Genomic DNA, 18,887 nt, shown 5'->3' with positions numbered 1-18,887 from the left:
CCGGGTCTCCAGGATCGCGCCCCGGGCCAAAGGCAGGCGCCAAACCGCTGCGCCACCCAGGGATCCCTGAAAATTTCTAAGAGAGTCAGAAAACAGGTACTAATTATTGCTAGTCATCACGAGACCTGCTTCAATCCCTTCCTCTGCAATATAGTCTCTATTACTTGGGGAAAGTATCTCAAACTTTCTTGGTTTCCTCATCTGTAGAATGGGTACATATAACCCTGGGTTGTCCTGCAGATCACAGAAGGTAGCGTGTTGATGTCCTGCAGAACCCGCCAGCGTGTTGATGTCCTGCAGAACCTGCCAGCTCCAAAAACAACAAAGGTGAATCACAACCAGAAGGACTCTACTTTTTATGGGTGTATAAGACTTAGTTTAAGAGAGAACCATTTGCTAAGAATATATGAACATAAGTAAAATTATGTTTGTACAAGTGGGAAACCACATATTTCAGCTGAATCTGAAAGACTAATTTTTTTAAGGTTGAAAAAATAATGTTAATGGTGCGAGTCTTCTGTTTCCTAGCTCATCCACCCATTGTGACTCATTTTCTACACTTCTTTGCCCTGCCCCATGTACCAAGATTCCCTCTTCTAGGGATTGCCTCCCTCTTCCCCCAATCCTTTGCTCTCTGCCTTCTACTTGGGTTTGGTCAACAGAGGCTCTGCAGGGCAGGAAGAGAGCGCAGTAGGTGTTAATATATTCTTTCTCCTCTTTCTCCCTGATCCAACTCACTACAACTACACTATATGGTTCCTCCTTTACTCTAGATCTTTCTAGGCTCCAGTTTATGCCTTCCTCCATTTGTGGCTTTGACACTGGGAGGTTAAGGGCTTTTCACTATGGCAAGGTGCTTGGTTACCTCAACTTCCCAGCCTTGCCTGCACATTCTTTTAAACTCCTTCCTTCTGTGATGCCTGGGTGGCTTAGTGGTTGAGCATCTGCCTTCAGGTCGTGATCCGGGGATCCTGGGATTGAGTCCCACATCGGGTACCCCGTGGGGAGCCTGCTTCTCCCTCTGCCCATGTCTCTGCCTCTCTCTCTCTCTCTCTGTCTCGTGAATAAATAAATAAAATCCTTAAAAAATAAATAAGTGAACTCCTTCCTTCCCATCTCTGCATTCCCCCTGAATGAGCTATGGGTCCTGCTCACCCCCGAGAGACCTGACCCTTCAGAATGAGGCTAGGTCCTTCTCCTCCAGAGAAAGGAAATCCAATTATTAGAAGAAATGCATTTATTCAGATTATTATACCTGCCTGATAAAGCTGCTTAACTTCACTGAGTCTCAGTTTTTGCCTCTGCAAAATGGTCATAAATAAATATCTCATCTCTTTTGTTCACAAAGGGAACAATCTGAACATCCTCGAAAACAACCCCAATTAAAAAGAAATGTTTCCTGCTGGAAAGGAATTACAGCCACCAAAACATGATCATCAGACCAGTCTCACATCTTTATGGCTTACTACCCTGCCAAGTTCGGAGGCCAGGGAGAGGAAGAATTTGTAGCTTTTTAAAAAGAGAATTTTTGAAAGACTGAAGCTTCCTAATTCTTCATTGTGGAGAGAAAATTGGGCCCTAAATTATTTATTGTATTTTAAATTTACTGACAGAGGCAGTTTTGAAAACTTTGCTGTCCTTTTTGAAAATAATTAACCTACTTAAATGTTTTAAATCTTTTAAAATATCTCCTATTAAATGGTAAAATGAGGGAGGAAATAATGTTGATTGGAACAAGCTGTTCAGAGGTGAGAGGAGGGGAATCCACACCTCCCTTTTGTCCAGGATGGGGGCCAAGGGGGATAAAGGCTCATCCTGACCTTGACCTTTTTCCTGGGTCAATTTTATTCACAACTGGTGAATAGTGAGGGAGAGAGCTCCATTTTTTATGAGTTCAGTGGAAAGAAGTAGGACTCCTTAAGACCTGGATTCCAGGCCAAGCAATCCCATTGGTTGCAAATACAAAACCCAATAGAAACCAGCATGAGCAAAAAGATAACTGGTTCATTTATTCAGAATGCCCATGGGCAAATCTGGCTTTAAGAAGCCAGTCAGTTTTTTTAAAAAGAAGAAGAAGAAGAAGAAGAAGAAGAAGAAGAAGAAGAAGAAGAAGAAGCAGCCAGTCAGGGTACTTTGCTCCCCTGGCCATAGTGACTGTTTCGGAGATGTGCATATGACCTAAGAGAATGAGCCATAATCACCTTTGGCTCCAAATGTGGCTATGGCCAGGGGCTCGCTCCTATAAGTCTTCTGGCAAGGAAAAGGGGTGCATAGTTCTCCGCCTCTCATCTCTCCACTCCTCTTCCTCTAGGGTCACACAAAGTTTTCTTCCCTAGTTACAAGGCATCGACTTTGTAGATCTTTTCCATTCTGTTGACTCTGTATAGACCCCGGTATGTGTGGACTTCTGGGAAATGGAGTGTGTCCTGAGCATTATGAGAACCCTCTGAACATCACAAAGGTATGAGTTTCACTTCACCACCATGCTCAGGTGCAAGAAATATCATCTTCTTTCGCTTTGTCCCAAGAATCAGATTAAACCTGACTCAGACCATTCTTCCAGAAGGAAGCTTCATCTCAGTTATCAGGAGGTCTTCTTGCCCAGCTCCCCAAAGGATCAAACAAAAGTCCCAGGAGGCTTACACAGTCAGGTTTCTGGGTCACACTTGTCACCTGATATCAGGACCAACTACTTAGTTTGTGCAAAATGAAAATGGGGGGACATTCAAAGGTTATTAAGAATTTGACGATGGTGCCGAAAAGAAGCATTAGAATAAATGCTGGGTTAATAAATTGCCTTATTCATAAAAAAAAAAAAGGATTTTTAAGGTGGTGACTGAAATGTATTAAATGAGCTCAGGGTCTTTTAGTGAGGGGCTCTGTGTGAATGCAAAGCTTGCAGGCCCTCCAGGCTGGTCTTGCCTAAATACATATCACTTTTGCAATTCCTTATGGTCCCTTGAGGATGTCTGTCCATGTCTTGGCATCTGAGCCCAGTAACTTTGATGAACCATGTGGCCATTCTGCTCCTAAGTCAGCCACTTCCTAAGGGAACTGCAAGGAGTAAGTGCTCAGGGTTCTGATGCAACAGAACCCCCAAACCTGTTCTCACCCCTAATCTTTGGCAAATGCTCTCCGAACTGAAGTTCCTTCGCCTCCTTACATCAAGCATCCCTGCAGCTCCTAACTCTTCCTTTGGGCCAAAGAAGCCCCAGGTCGCTAAGACTCAATTAAGACTCTGCTTGCACATCAATTTTGAGGAGAAGGGAGGAAGATAGTTCTCATTTTTTCTTTAACAGCAGCAAAAGCATAAAGCACATAGTACTAACTCAATACATTATCCTGCAGGGGAGTGACATGGTCAGATTTATGTCCTATAAAGATCTTTCTGGCCACAGTGTAGAAAATAGATTATGTGTGTAGGGGGAAGGGGGGTTAGGAGGGAATGTAGAAATACCAAATAAGAACCTATTTCAGAGTCCAAGAGAGAAATAACAATGGCCTGAAGTGTCAGTGCAGATGAAGGGAAGTGGACACATCCAAAAGATATTTGGAAGATCGTGGCAGATACTAATAGTTTCCTGCTCCAGTACCCGCTGTCTATCACTAGTAAAATCCCAAACATGTTCTGGTTGGCAAGGTGTGTGTTTAAAAATAATCACTTCCCAATCTTCCTTTCAGATAAGGGTCACCACATAATTCAGTGTTGGCCAAAAAGAAAAAACAAAAAATCAGAAGACAATGGGTGAAGTTTCTGGGCTTTTGAAAAGGAAAGAGATGTGACTGGCTTCTATTTTTGTATTTTCCCTTCATGCTTTACCCTTTGTCCTGCCTGGAATCTGAGTGCTATGTCAGGAGGTGTGGCAGCCATCTTGGGGCCAAGAGGTAATAAGCATAAGGCCAAATTCCATACACTAGGGATGGTAGAAAGACCAAGTGGAGAGAGCCTGAGATACGGATGGTGCCACAGAGCTACTGAATAAGCCACAGGATGATTTACTCCAGATTTCTCACTACTTGAGAAAAGTAAACCTCTTTTTTGTTTGGCCAGTGTGATTAAGCTTTCTACTACACGCTTTAAAATTCAATCTCTAATTAATCCAGATATAGACCTAATAAGACTCAGGATAAATTGTAGCAAGGGAATTCAGAAGTATGCAGCAGTGCCTCTGGAGGACCCCAGCCAAACCCACTGCACAAACTCCAGACCAACCATAAAGCAATGTTAAGCCAAATGTGAAGCTCAAAGAAGCTGTAACAGTTAACAGGGAGAAATATATTTAGGTCATAAACCTATTTCCTCCAAAATATTAAATCAACAGCAGGAGGAACCTCCACCTCTCTGGGCCAATGTGTTTATGAGCAGAGAGGGGATTCTGATCCAAAGCTCTGGCAAAGAAAGTGGATTTACTCAGGAGCCCCCAGGCTGCATTTTTCTGGTGCAGAGCACAGGGTTTGAGTCATAAATTTATATCTGGGTTCTAATCCCAGCTCCATCACAGCTAGTTGTGTGACCGTGAATCTGAAGTGACCCTTTGAAATGACTTCACTACTCTAGACTCTGTTTCCTTATGTATAGAATGGAGCTTGTAATAGTGACATTTCACGGCATTGTCCTGAGAATTAAAACAATTAATACATAAAAAGAAACTACCTGAATCTGGCACATATAAATTCTCATAAAAGGGACACCAGGGTGGCTCAGTGGTTGAGCGTCTTGCCTTTGGCTCAGGGCGTGATCTCGGGGTCCTGGGATGGAGTCCCGCATCGGGCTCCCCACAGGGAGCCTGTTCCTCTCTCTGCCTATGTCTCTGCCTCTCTCTGTGTGTCTCTCATGAATAAATACATAAAATCTTAAAAAATAAGTTCTCATAGAAATTAAGATTCCTTCCTCTATTCCTTCTTTCCACCAGTTTCTTCCCCTCCACCCTAGATTTCTCTCCCTCCTCACCTACCAGTAAAGACTGAACTACCAAGGTAGAGCTCAAACCCTTCTAGGAATAAAATTGTCTTTATCCCATTTTACACACAAAGAAACAAGACTTAGGTAATAACAATGCAGACAAGGACCCAGATCTACTGCTTTCCAGCCTCATCCTCATCTGCATTAGCCTCGTGATGCTGTTTTTACTTGCAGTCTCCGCACTGACAGTTCAGAAGGCTGGACTCAGGGAATGGACACAGGGACAGAGCACAAGCAATGCCGAGAGGACCTGAAATCATTCGCTGGGCTCCATTCCCGTGGGATGCTGTAAACCTCTGGCTCAATGTCTATTTTTGAGGGCTGACACTTAGAGACTACTGGCTATCCACAATATCCATTTTTTTCTTTCTTCCTATGCACCAAGCATACCACAATTCCCAGACTCCCTTGCAGTTGGTGTGGCCATATGAAAAGCTAGAGCCCATGCGATGAGAGCACACATGATGTGAACCACTTCAAGTCTGGCCCATAAAGCCTCCCATGCTTGCTTCTCTATTCCCTTTTTTCCCCTTCTGCTGTGTGCTGAAGCATATTTTAAGACCCTAAGGGAAGGAAGATCCATAAGATGGAAATAGTTCAAGTCTCTGAGTGGTTCCGTGAAGAAAAGCTGCCCTCCTGATCTGAACGCTCAAGCAGGACTGTTACATAAGTGAAAAATACATATCTGGTGTGCATGGATGTGTTCATCCATTACATGTTCGGGTCTATCTGTCACTGCACTACAGCCTAGTCTACCCGAACTAACACCTATCCCAAACACTGCAATAAGCTGCAGGTGTGAATCTGCTGAGGGTAATTCTAATTTAGAGACTTATTTTTTTTACTTTTATGATTCTGATTTTTTTGTACTTTAAAAAGTGTGGTAATACATGTATATATTAAAACTATCAGAATTACAAGTCCATATGAAGTAAAAACTGAATTTTCTTTCTAACCCTAAATCCAGTTTCCCTTCCCAGAAACAACCAGTAACTAAGTTCTTGGAAACTCTTTTAGAAATATTCTATATCTGGGGCACCTGGGTGGCTCAGGTCAGATCCCGGGGTCCTGGGATCGAGTCCCACATCGGGGTCCCTGCAGGGAGTCTGCTTCTCCCTCTGCCTGTGTCTCTACCTCTCTCTGTGTGTCTCTCATGAATAAATAAACAAAATCCTAAAAAAAAAAAGAAATATTCTATACCTATCTATCTATCTAGATCCAAATATACAACATATAATATAGATTTCCCCATCTTCTTAGTGTCTACCAAATACATTAAATTATATATATATTTTTTCTTATTCACCATGATTGTGACCGTGGATTTTGGAGATCATCTTACTTCAGCATAAAAAGAATTTCTAAACGAATGCACCATAGTCCATTATGTGGGCATACAGTTTATTATTTTAGCAACTTTCCTATTAAGATATATTTATGTTGTGACATTTAGCCAGTTTGCCAATACTTTGACATTACAAACAGTGCTAAAGTGAATATCCTGGCACATATACATTTGCATAAAAGTCCTTTCAAGAAGTTTCTGGGTCAGACTTTCTGGGTATCATTCTGTTTTGGTATTGTGTAGTATTTTTATCAAGATATAATTGGTATATAGTGAACTTTACATATTTAGGGTGTACAGGTTGATAAGTCTGACATAGGCGCACACCTGTGAAGCAAGACAAGATAACGAATAGACCTTAGACTTCCAAAAGTTTCCATATGCCCCTTGGTGATCCCTCCAACATCCACACCCAAAGGATCACTGGTTTGTTTTCTGTCATTATCGACCAATACGCATTTTCAATAATTTCATGGAAATGGAATTATGCAGTAGGTATTCCTTTTTTGCCTGCCTTTCCTCACTTAGTGCAATTATTGTTATATTTATCTACATGGTTGCATATATCAGCAGCTAATTCCTTTTTATTGCCACATTCCATTATATGGATATACCACCATTGATTTATCCATTCCCATGACGGTGGATATTTGGCTTGTTTCCAGTTTATGGCTATAACAAATAAAGAATGCTCATGGAAAAGCCTTTATATGGGCATCTGGTTGTTAGGAAAAAATAGGAATGCAAAGACTGTGCAGTAAAATATGTATACCTTTTGAAGAAACTGCCAATCTGTTTACCAAAATGGTTATATCAGCAGTGTGTGAGCCTTCCAATTCCTCTGTATCTTTGCCAATAACTTATAAGTCTTTTTTAAATTTGGGCATTTGATTTTTTTTCCCTGATGACTAACAATGTGCATCTTTTCATGTGCTTATTTGCTAACTTATTTGCTGTCTTCTTTGCTAACATGGGTGCTCATTACTATTAGATGATTTCTTTTCTTCTTTTGGAATTTTGGGAGAACTGACATTTTGGAAATGGTGAGTCTGGATCCTCAAACAGTGTTGTTCCTCATTTATTTAAATCTTTCACTTCTTTCTGTAACGTTTTGCACTTTTCAGTGTATAGGTCTTTTGAATTTTTAAAAAGATTTTATTTATTTATTCATGAGAGACACAAAGAGAGGGAACGAGGCAGAGACATAGACAGAGAGAGAAGCAGGCTCCTTGTGGGGAGCCCAATGTGGGACTTGATCGTAGGACCTGGAGACCACAACCTGAACCAAAGGCAGATGCTCAACCACTGAGCCACCCAGATGTGCCCCAGATCTTTTGAATCTTTTGTCAGATTTACTCCAAATCATTTCATATTTTTATGGTATTATATATAGTATTTTAAAAATTTCTGTTTCCAATTGTTTTTTTGAGAGTACACGGTTTTTGTGCACTCACCTTGTACCTTGCCATGTATGAGTTCTCATGTCTTTCTTACAGATTCCATAGGATTTCCACCACATATTTTCACATGCAGGACAGTTTTACATCTTTCCATTTAATTTCAATGTCTTTCATTTCCTTGCCTTGACTATTGTACTGAATAGAACTCCCCAACACAATGTTGAATAGAAATGGTGGGAGTGGATATGCTTACATTTTTCCTGATCTTAAGGGAAAAGCATTCAGTCTGTCCACTAGTACTATGATGTTGACCCTAGGTCTTGCACTGATGCTTTTTATCAGATTGAGAAAGTTTCCTCCTATTCCTAAGACATTTTTTTAAGGAATGGCTGTTGGATTTTATCAAAAGCTTTCACAATATCTATTTTGATGATTTTTTTTGTATAGACTATTAATATGCTAAATTGAATTGAGAGAATTTTTAATGTTAAACTAATTTTGCAATTCTGGAATAAACCCCATTAGGTCACCATGTATTAGTCTTTTATATATTTTTAAATTCTGTTTGCTCTCTTTTTGTTAAGAGTTTTGCATAAGAGCTCATGAGAGACATTGTTCTGTACTTTTTAAAATCATGTGATGGTTTTTTGTGTCTGGTTTTTGTATCAGGGTCATTCTGACCTTACAGAATGAGTTGGAATGTGTTTCCTCCTCCTCTGTTTTCTGGAAGATCCTGAGTGTTTGATAGAATTCACCAAATAAACCATCTGGACCTGAAGTTTTCTTTGTTTTAAGTGCAAGTTCAATTTCTTTGAGAGATATGATTATTCTGATTGGGGACTCCTGGGTAGCTCAGCGGTTAAGTGCCTGCCTTCAGCCCAGGGCATGATCCTGGAGTCCCGGGATCGAGTCTCATATCTGGGTCCCTGCATGGAGCCTGGCTCTCTAACTGCCTGTGTCTCTGGCTCTGTGTGTGTGTGTGTTTCTCATGAATAAATAAATAAAATCTTTTTAAAAAATATTATTCTGATTGTAGTTTTCTCTTGAGAGCTTTGCTCGTTTGTCTCTTGAAAGGAACTTTTCCATTTTATCTGCATTGTCAAATGTATCAAAATAGCATTATTCATCTATCCTTTTAGTAACTATAAAGTCTACAGTGATTCCATAACTCCACCTTCTTCATTCTTGATATTGGTGATATATACCTTCTCTCACTCTGTCTAGGGCTTCAAAGTTTCTGTCAGATTTGGAATATTTGTGCTTATTATTTTTTGCATACTCTTTTATCCCCTTTGGCCCTTTAGGCACCCACTCCAATTAAATGTGTATTTATTAGGTTACTGTTCTCTATGTTTTCCTAGCCCTCTTCTCTCTTTTATTTTGGAGAGTTTTTATTGCTATGTCTTCAAGTTCTTTTATCTTTTCTTCTACAAAGTCCAATCTGCTCTTAATTCCATTCAGTGGGTGTATACATCTATACCACAGTCACTGTGGATTTTATCTCTGGAAGTTCAATCTGAGTCTTTTTTCGGTTGCCAGATTTAGTAAATAAAAATACAAGATGCAAATTTATATTGAATTTCAGATTAATCATGAATGATTTTTAGCATGTGTATGTTATATGTGGTATTTGAAGGTACACTTACACCTTAAAAAAAAAATCACTCATTGTTTATCTGAAATTCATACTTAACTAAGCATCTTGAATTTTATCAAGTAACACCTCTTTCTATATCTTACATATCTCTACTTAATGTACATAATCTTTTTCCTAGCTCCTTGAATATATGGAAAACAGTTATAATAATGCTTTTAATGTCTTTTTCTGCTAATTATATCATGTGTTTCATCTATCAATTGGTTTTAATTTATTGATATTCCTCCTCACTATGGTTCATGCTCTCCTACTTCTTTGCATTCTTGGTAATTTTGTTGTTGAATGCCAGACTATTATGGATTTTGTTGGGTGCTGGAAATATTTTCAATTAGCAATAATCACACCTCAGATAAAGCTCACTGGCTACGATACTGCCACTGCGCAAAGCTGGGTGCTGAAAATATTTTTACTCCTATAAATATTCTTGTGCTTTGTTCAGGGATGCTATAAATTTACATTTGGGACAATTTGATCTTTCGGGGGGCCTTTACCTTTAAACTGTTAGGCAGGACTACTGAGTATTCTTTTTACCCAACGATTTGTAATTTTTATGAAGTTTGGCTGATGGGAACAGAAATTATATCCAGCCCTGTGGGAACTCCAGTGATGGCTCCTCGAATCTTTTCAAGTGGTTGTTTCCCTGATCTTAGAGGATTTCCTGATACACACATGTTGAAAATTAGGCAAGTGAAGACTGGAGTGGGTGATCCTCTACCCCCATATCTCCTTCTCTTTTTCTCTGTCTCCCTCTTCTTTCTCTCCACGATGCTCTTTTATCCAGTACTCTACCCTGTGAACTCCAGCTGCTTTGCTTTGGCCTTCGCAGACTCCTAAATCCATCTCTTCAACTCAGAGAGTTCACTGGACTCTGCAGGCTTATCTTCTGTGTGATATAACCTGGAATCTCCCTCTAGGTAGTAGCCTCTGTCTTCCTGCTCAGCCCTGTTCCCCCAGTTAACCCATTTGGCTTCAAAGGATCTTTGCCTATGGGAGCCTTGGGTCTCATCCAAAATGCTTTGGACAAGGTCTGCCATCCCTTGGATAGGACAGGAAGCATCTCGAGTATAAGGGAGTAGCATCTAGGAAAGAGCAGAATGGGGATCCTTCTGAGGGCCTCACTAGAGAACTGAGAAATTGAGGAAAGAGGTAGAAAGAATAAAATATAAGCACACCTCAGTCAAGTGAGAGTCAAAAAACATGAGACAGCTCATCTCTTGTGGGAAAGAGAATAGGAGAGTGGCTGCCAGGGAGCAGAGAGGGATGGGCAGCGGTGGAGGCTGAGGTCCAAGAGGCTCTGACACACCATATGAAATGAAATGTGGGTGTCAAGACTCTGACAGGTGATCAATATGCCTGCCAAGATGGAAGCAGCAGTGTCTCCTTGCCAAAGGCCACAGGGATGGATGGCTGGAGGATACAGGAAGGGGGAGGAAGGAGTGTCTGGTGATGCCTAGAAAACTGAGACTTCTTGTCCAATATTTATATCCAATAAGAATCCTATAGGTTTTGCCTGCCCAACACCCACCCTTCCATATCTCCTGGAAATGCCATCTTGATTTAGGGGCCCCTACTCCACTCCCATTGATGTAATTCTTCCAGTCTCTAAATGTGTGCATGCAACTCAACAGAGCTCCATTAGAGCCAAACCAAGGACTTTTGCTGGAGCTATCAGAAAATAGGCATTGTTTCTACAGGGGTTGCTGAGGTGCCACATGCAAGTCAGCCATTGCAGACAAACATCTTGGCACTCAGTGGTGGGAGCCTCCCTGATACCTACATCAGAACAAAGCAGAGTCAAAGGAGAAAGGCAGTTTCCCGAGGACGTTTCTGAACACCTGGATCTAGAATCCCCTAAATGTTTTGTTTTTATGAGTTCTCCCTTTCAGATTAAATGTGTTTAATACTTGTAAGTAGCAAGTGATGTGGACATAGTTTGGACATGTAACCCCCAGACTCAGTCCTTGAGTAGGAAACTGGGGTTTTCCAGCCAGATGCTCCACCATCTATCTAGGATGAACTCACTCACCCTTGAAGGTGGCTTGTCATGCCAAGGAAACTTACTTACCTCATCAGGCTGGGTCCAGTTCAAGGACTGAACAGAGCACGTGTCACTAGGCCTCCATCAGCTACCAAGTCGGGACTCCCCAGGGGCTTTTCCTATTGCTCTGGGTTTCAATGCATGTATTTGCAGGGCTATTTCCCCAAATTTTGCCTACAAAGATTTTTAATATAGTTGTCTATATTTGAAAAATCAATATATTTTTTGCATGACATCAGGTGTCTTATTTTGCTTTTAAAAAATGGGAAAATAGGAATGCCTCGGTGGCTCAGTGGTTAAGTGTCTGCCTTTGGCTCAGGGTATGATCCTGGAGCCCTGGCATCAAGTCCCGCATTGAGCTCCCACCATGGAGCCTGCTTCTCCCTCTGCCTATGTCTCTGCCTCTCTCTCTGTCTCTCTCTCTGCCCTCCTCTGTCTCTCATGAATAAATAAATAAAATCTTTTTTAAAAAATGGGAAAGTATGGCTTGGAGGGTCTTCCTAGAGGTAAGGAGAAGCTGCTCCTTTTATAGAGGCTGGATGTTCTCCAGTTTGCCACACTCCCTGTTGTCTTACACTCAGCCTACTTCCCTCCCTTTTCTTGTCTTCCTGGCACCTGTATGAAGTGCACATGAGACCTTTATAGTGAGAGATCTGAACCCAGGCCCTAGAGGGCTGCAGGCAGCTTATATAGAAGCAAGAAGACAGGAGGATGACTCTCTATCCAGAATGCTCTATAGCCATCAAGGTGTCCAGCAAAGGCAATAATGATTTTAGAAGATAAAACCTTCCATGAGAGAGAGATGTGTACACCTATCATCTCATCCACTCCCACCTAGGTACCCTAAATGATAGTAGAACTATCTCATGGCTCCCAAGACAAGAAGAGAAGAGAAGTTTGGGATCCATTATGAACATATTTCCTGCAAGCCTCCTATTTTAGCTTAAAAATTAGTCTAAGTTTTGCATCCTACTTCTTAATATTAAAAAATTTCATAGAATTGAAACTTCAGTGAAGTGAACCCTGCTCATCTTAAAACTTCCAGTATTCTCCTGACACATAGAGGTGAGCCCTGGAATAGATGTGCCCCACTTTGGGGAGTGTGCAAAAAGTAGAGAATGATAAGGAGTATAGTAGGCAGTGTGAAGATTGTGTGTGCCAGACACTATCCTGCCCCAGGACCCTAGCACTGGCTGTTCCCTCTACCCAGAAGAGTCTTATGCCAGATACTTCCACAGCTAACTTGCACCTCCAAAAGTTCTCACACAGCATCTTTCAGAGAGGCTCACCAGAACCACCCCATTTCAGTGGCATCTGTCCCTTCTCTCTCTACACCTCTTCACCCAACTGTTTTCTCCATGATATTCATCACTTTTGATCACGCTATGAAATATTCTTATGTTTTGTATTTAGTGCTCATTTCCTCCACTGAGATATAAGTTCCGCAAGAACAGGCATTTTTGTCTGACTTATTCACTGTTGGGCCCTGGCTCCAAAAGTAGACGCTGGCATATAGTAGCTGCTCAATAAATATTTGGTAAAGGAACAAGTGAAGGGATGAACAAGTGGTGGGCATGTCCTCTCCTGGGAGCCACTCCAACAGATTTGATAGCAGTGTTGAACATTGGTTTTGTTGAAAAAAAAAAACCCTAAAATATAAAGGACAGTAATATTTTTGAAGTCAAAAGACTGAAGGAGAACAAGGCAAAGCTCACTTTGTTCTCCGTTGTCTGAATATTGTGGAGACTAAGCGCCATCTACCTGCAGTCACAACCCTTCTCTCACTGGCACTGCCCTGGTCCAGACCTCCTGGCCTCACTCCTGGACCCCTGCACAGTCCCTTAACATGCCTCCATCAGCTACTCTTGCCCTGCTTCCTCCAGTTCATTCCCTATCCAAGGTTGGTACCAGAATACACGCCAAATCCCCTAGGGGTTTGCAGCTTGTAGGTACAGGACTTGATGGACAAACACTGATGTTGTAGGAACTAGCAGAAGTTCACCCTCCTTCTGGGCAGAGACAGGATGCCCCTCAGTGGGGCACCTGGTGCAGGACATGGCCTGCACCGCTGTTGCTCGGCGGCCCTGCAAACATTACATAGCAGGTCAGAATTTTTCTCCAGCAACTCAGGTGTGTAATAAATGTCACAGTACTTTATTTGTCTAAAATCAAATTAAATCTGACTTTAATCCCCTGATCCCCCCAGGCTGGAGGAAAATTCAATCTCAGTGTTATTGAAGCTTTCCTCCCACGGTATGAACAGATTCCTTGAGGGTCTTAAGAGAAAAAGAAGCAAGTCCTTTAGAAGGCTTCTGTGGGCCTAGATCTGTGTCAGGCCAAGCTGGGCAGAGGAGGCATAAGAAATGGAAATTTCCCAGAAAAGTTAGGGGGGCTAGAATCACAGATCATGCAACCATCACGAGCTTCACCATGAGTCATAGCTGTACTATGAGTCTAGAGGAGGCTGGAAGAAGCAGGGAGAGGATAGAGGAGGCTGGAAGAGGCTGGAGGAAGCTGGAGAAGCCTGGACGAGGCTAGAAGAGGAGGTTGGAGGAACGCTCCCAGGTTGGAGGAGACTAGGGGAGGTTGAAGGAAGCTGGAAAAGGAGGCTGGAGGAAGCTGGAGGAGACTAGAGTAGTCTGTAGAAGGCTAGAGGAGACTAAAGGAGGCTGGAGGAAGCTGGAAGAGAAGGCTGTACCTCACTCCTGCATGTACAGACAGACACACTGCTGAGCCCCAAGTAGGTATAACATGACTCAAAAATGCCAGGGCAGCCAGGCGTCAGGACCACCAGACACCTGTGTGTTGTTCCAAGGCCATGAGTTTATTCTCAAATTTTTGCACTGACACATACTCAGGGCCAGCTGTTCGACTACCCATCCATCTATCCATCCGTCCAGACTTCCAACAAACATTTTCTGTATTCCTACTCCACACCAGGCCCCACACCACACTAGACCCAGATCTATTGCTGTCCCCATCCAAGCAGGCTACCCAGGTTAGCAGAGAAACAGACAACAAGCAAACAGCCAAGTGGATGTATTATTATAAATGACAATAAATGCTTTCCAGGAAAAAGCAGGATGCTGTGTCAGGGGGCAAATATGGAGGTCAGGGTAGCTGTAGTGAGGTCACAGGTGAGTTGTCATGAAAAGCAAGCCAGGCCAAGAGCAGGCCAACTCCCAGGCAACCAGGCAGTTGACAAGTTTCTGCAGCAGGAAGGAGTTTGGGTTTGCCTGCATTTTTCTTGGGATGGGGCCTCCCATCCCAAGTCTTTGTTAGGTCCTCAAATTGAAGCTTGACCCCCGCCAACTTTAAGAACCACAGATCGAATCTAGCCTTATTTTGCTCCTGGGGGAGGCCTATGTCACACAGTGGACTCCAGGACTTTAAATCCCTGGGGTTCAGGGCTCTCCCTGTGACATCCCATTTATTCAAGCTTCACTTCATCGCTTCCTGCTTGTTCCTCTGTCCCCGCTCCCTGCCCTCACCCCTGCAGGTTCAGATGGACACACTGCTGGGCCCCCTTTGGGTACCACATGCCAGAGCGACCCGGCGGCAGGCCCACAAGACAGAGACACAGCTTATAAAGTGTTTCCTGGCCCGGGCAGGCGCCCGTGAAATGTTTGACAGCCCAGGAGATGGATCGGCAATACGGCTCAGGCCACACTTCCAGGGCAGAATTGAAGCCATCCTTCCTGGGAACAGCCTCATAGATCAACCTGAACATGCTCATCAGCCCAGCCACACACCGCCTGGCCCCCCACCCTCCTCCTCTGGGCTCTGTCGTGGGCTGCATTCAGTGAATTCAACTGGCAGGAGATCCACGCCCGGAACAGCAGACCCAGAGGAAGACTAGGGGCAGAGGAGATGCCACTGAGCGAATCCCAGTGGGAGAGGCAACTTGCCATTTAGGATTGCGACACCAGCATCTCTGGTTTCTTGAGATACAATCAAATGATCATTTTTGTAACCCATTTAATGGAATATTCGAAGACCATGCATGTGGCGCTTTCCCCATGCCAGATTGTGCTGAATAATCTGCATGCATTATTCCGTTCAACCTTCACTCCACCCTCTGGGATAGACACCATTAGTCCGGTTTAGAGATGAGTTGTGCACCTCCCTCACTGCAGATATGGGCCAGAGAAGTTAAGTCATTAGCCCAAAGTCACACAGCAAACCAGTGGTGTGGCTGTGTCCTTGCATAGTGGTGGAAACACGTTCTAGGTTCCTGGGTTGTCATTGAATTTGTCCTGGGACAAGGGTCCCCACAGCTGCAGTTCTCTGACCTGTAGGAGTGTCCCTCTGATTCGAACCCCATCTTCACATGCTCCCAGGGACACCCTGTCCTGAAGAGCAGGTGAATGTTAGGAATAAGCAAGATTTCCCCACATTCCCTCTTGGCCAGTTGGAGTAGCTGCACAGGCCGGTGGAGGCATACAGACAAGGGGCAGGGACGGGGTTAGGCAGGACCTCCTAGACGGAGAAATGCTCTAGCCAAGTCTAGAAGAATGAGCAGTTGTTTGAGAGGCAGATAGTGTGGAGGAAGGGTGAGCAAGATGGAAGAGAGTGTGAGCAGAGGCATGGCAGGAAGAAAGAGCAGTCCACACTCTGAGGACTAATGGTTCATGCAACAAGGTGGGGGGTCATGTTCACATGTGAGCAACAGGAGACATTGGACAGGTAGGCATGACTTGATGAGAAAAGTCTTCAAGACAAGGGCAATGGTGAGCCAGCAAAGGTCTTAGGGAGAGGAGGGATGTGTTCAGATTTGCATTTAGAAAAGCTTCCTGTGGCAGCAATAAGGAAAGTGCATTGGAAGGAGGGGACACCAGCAGCAGGAACACCAAGGAGCAGGCTGGTACCACACCCAAGCAAAAGATAAATCTCAACTCGGCCCAGTGACCCGTTGAGAGAGAGGAAAAACTGTGATGACAGCCTGTTACTTCCCTGTGAGAGGTGACTGCCGTCACTAAGAGTGACACAGGAGAGAGACCAGGTCGTAGGGGTGGAGGAGACTGGGTTTAACTGTGCAAGAGTCAAAAGTAGCAATATCTGTGTAACCTCAGATGGGAGGCCGCACTCAAGACACAGGTGTTTGTGAGGCGTACCCTGTGCGTGACCTACGAAGGGGCCAGTGCAAGTTCGAGCTGGGCTGCTGCCAAGTGAAAACATGCAGGTCAGGGAGAGAAGGGCAATGACCAGCACCACGGGGCAGACCGGTGCTTGGTGACTGGTGGGACAGACCCAGCAGAGCAGCGGGAAGGAACTCGCAGCAGGCTGGGGGAGAGCCCGCCACCCAACCCAGCCGTAGCGCCTGCGAGGAAACCGGGCAGCAGTGAGGCAGGGGGTCGGTCAGTGGTTGCACAGCAAATCTGGGCAGAGCCTGAAGCTGAGCTGGGCTGATGCGAGGGAGGTCGGCTATGTCAAACACTGCCCTTGCACTCAACCGGACAGGAGCGTGGAAGCACCCATGGGCTTCAGCCACTGGTAGCAGCGAGGGCCTGCGTGGCCTTGGCCAATGCAGTTTCTATGGAAGGTGGGGGCAGAGGTTTTGTCTGACAAGTGGGGAGGAGATGAAGATGTAGGGAGAATGAGAATGGCCGTTCTTTCCAGGTCCAAGCAACATGGGAGTGTAGCTGGAGGAGGGGCAGGTGCTTCTCTTTAAAGCCTTCGATTTACTTTCTTTTTTTTTTTTAAGATTTTATTTATTTATTCATGAGAGATACACAGAGAGAGGTAGAGACACAAGCAGAGGGAGACACAGGCTCCATGCAGGAGCCCAATGCGGGATTCAATCCCGGAACTCCAGGATCACGCCCTGGGTCAAGGGCAGACGCCCAACCACTGAGCCACCCAGGTGTCCCCGATTTACTTTATTTTTGCATAAATTCATTCTACATCATGTTACATAAATGCCTAATTGCCATCACCTGCCTCTTTCTCTTTCCTTCCCTCACACCATCCCCCAACATTAGACAACCCATATAAGGGGTGGTGGAAAGGGAGGTGGGGGGGGGTGGGGGTGACTGGGTGACAGGCACTTAGGGGGGCACTTGATGGGATGAGCACTGGGTGTTATTCTATATGTTGGCAAATTGAACACCAATAAAAAATAAATTTATTTAAAAAAAAAACCACCAGGTTTCTTCGCCTGTGTTTCTTCCTGCTCAGAAAATCCTATCCACACACACAACAGGGTCAGTGTTCGGCTAACACCACCCACAGAGCTGGGTGTGCAATATCGAAATATGTCCATACCAGTCATTAAGTAGCAGCTGCCTCAATCCTCAATGGCCTTGTGCCCAACCCTAGACACCCACCCAGGACACCCAATGGTTGTTTGGCATTGTGACCGTCACTCATGCAAGTGTGTTTGTGTATTTGTGTTCCCACACATGCATGCACGTACATGCATCCATTCACATGGCTCTGGGGGGGACACTGCTGGGTTTTTCTTAATAAAAATGGGATCATGTTGTATGTACCTCTTTCTGCCTATTGACACTTGACCAAGCTTTGAGGAAATCCCTCCAGGTCACCGGATGTGCTACTTACTCTTTGTAAGGGCCACGTAGCAAGCCACAGCATGGAGGTGCCACAATGCACTCAGCCACCCTTCCCTCTCCCCCGCCACATGGGCGATTGGCTAATGTTTACAGGAAATGATCTGAGACCCAGAAGAGAAAGAAAGGAGAAACCAAAGGTGCAGAAAGAAGACTGGAGGGACTGTGAGGGACCCCCAAGAAGGCGAGGAGTGGAGAGAGGGACTCTCCATTAACAGAAGGGGAAGTGCCTTCACAGGGGGGGTCAGTGTGGCTTGGGGGAGCTGTGTCTCTTCAACTGTGCCCAATCACTCAGGACCCCCATCAACATACTCCCCCCTCCCAGGAAGCTGTAGTGAGCTTCATAAAATGAGATGATCTCCTTCTGCTCGACAGCCCCAAGGATGAAGACCCAAACACCTGGGGCGCCTGGGTGGCTCAGTTGGTTAAGCATCTGCCTTCGGCTTGAGTCATGATCCCAGGGTCCTAAGATAGAGCCTCATGTTGAGCACCTGCTCAGCATGGATCCTACTTCTCTCTCTTCCACTGCCCCTCCCCTCAACTTGTGCACTTTCTCTCTCTGTATCAAATAAATAAATAGTTAAAAAAAAAACCCAAATACATTAATGGTGGCATAGATGGCCCAGCTGCCATTTCAGGCTGCATCTCAGGTTCGCTCCCTGAGTTCCAACCACTCTGGCTTCCTTTCGGTGCTGTCAATCTGCTGTGCTTCCTCCTGCCCCAGGTCCTTTGCGCATGCTGTCCTTACCACCCAGAATGCTCTCCAGTTCTCTGCTTCCCCTTCATCCAATCCCCTGAGAGGGTCTCAGAAGAATCATCAAAACATTGCCTGAGATTCTCTCAAGATCACATTATGAGGATGCCTGTGATTTGCATGGGGTTAATAACTTCTGACTGGAAGTGAAATAAAGTAAA

General features: G+C 44.3%; 1 pseudogene; it reads right to left on the bottom strand.

Moving 5' to 3' along the window:
* Positions 1–9,662: 9,662 nt before the first annotated feature.
* Positions 9,663–9,754, bottom strand: LOC121488403 (annotated as a pseudogene).
* Between the last annotated feature and the right edge of the window lie 9,133 nt (positions 9,755–18,887).

This window comes from Vulpes lagopus, chromosome 3 (assembly GCF_018345385.1).
Source record: "Vulpes lagopus strain Blue_001 chromosome 3, ASM1834538v1, whole genome shotgun sequence".
In the NCBI taxonomy this organism is placed as follows: domain Eukaryota; kingdom Metazoa; phylum Chordata; class Mammalia; order Carnivora; family Canidae; genus Vulpes; species Vulpes lagopus.
The sequence above is the reverse complement of the archived record's forward strand: the minus strand, read 5'-3'. Positions and strand labels throughout refer to the sequence as shown.